We start from the raw sequence: 867 nt of genomic DNA, 5'->3' as shown, positions 1-867 counted from the left end.
TAAATGACACCAAGTCTTTTAAAGATGACTGCCCCAGATGTTATTTCTTGGCATAGGTGATCCTCATTGCATGGGATTGTGTGATTTTGAATCCTTGTAAAGCATCCCTGGCAGTACCAGCCTTTTCATCATTTTCAAATTCAGCAAAGGCAATGTCATGCCTCCCAGGTACCTAATGTACTTCCTTGAAACCAGGGAACTGATTAAACAGTATGGATAACATCATCTCATTAGTCCCTTCTGGTAAGTTATTAAGGAATAAAATATAGTTTGGAGGGTAATCAGGGAACTTGGGGATTTGGTTTTGCATTTCCTTGGGTATTAGCTGAATTTGGCATTCCCTGGCCAGGCTTTTTGTTTGCAGTTGTTGCAGTCTGTTCCACAGTTTTAGCTTTTTTCTTATCTGTGTCATCAAAAGTGTCCAGCATTTTAGATATTATATCAGAATCTGTTTTTGCATACTGAATTCGCATTGGTTTACCATAAAATGGAAATCCTTGTAACTGCCTCAAAGCATTTGTGGATGAGCCCAGTTCCTTAAATATGACAAAGGCCTGCCCCCTTATTTTCATGGTCTTTAAAGCCGCAATATCCACCACATGGCCAAACTGTGAAAACAGGGCATAGAGAGAGCTCTTCAATTCTTCTTTTTTAATTTTGTCATTCATATTGTTGATATAAATTTTATGATTTGGTCCATGTTTGGGTAATTCTTTGAATAACCTTAGACCTACACAGTCTCTAGGAAGAACCGGAGTCCACAGTCAGGTTTCCTTTGGCCAATTTACAACAGAGAGTAAGTTGATGAATAAATATTTATTTATTGCAACCAAAACCCTGAAAAACCTAGCTCCAAATATAACGTTT

At 37.8% G+C, this 867-nt stretch overlaps 1 pseudogene; it reads right to left on the bottom strand.

Moving 5' to 3' along the window:
- Positions 1-40: 40 nt before the first annotated feature.
- Positions 41-741, bottom strand: LOC103271060 (annotated as a pseudogene).
- Between the last annotated feature and the right edge of the window lie 126 nt (positions 742-867).

Source organism: Carlito syrichta, unplaced genomic scaffold (assembly GCF_000164805.1).
Source record: "Carlito syrichta isolate Samal-C Ts95f unplaced genomic scaffold, Tarsius_syrichta-2.0.1 Scaffold108978, whole genome shotgun sequence".
Taxonomy (NCBI): domain Eukaryota; kingdom Metazoa; phylum Chordata; class Mammalia; order Primates; family Tarsiidae; genus Carlito; species Carlito syrichta.
The sequence above is the reverse complement of the archived record's forward strand: the minus strand, read 5'-3'. Positions and strand labels throughout refer to the sequence as shown.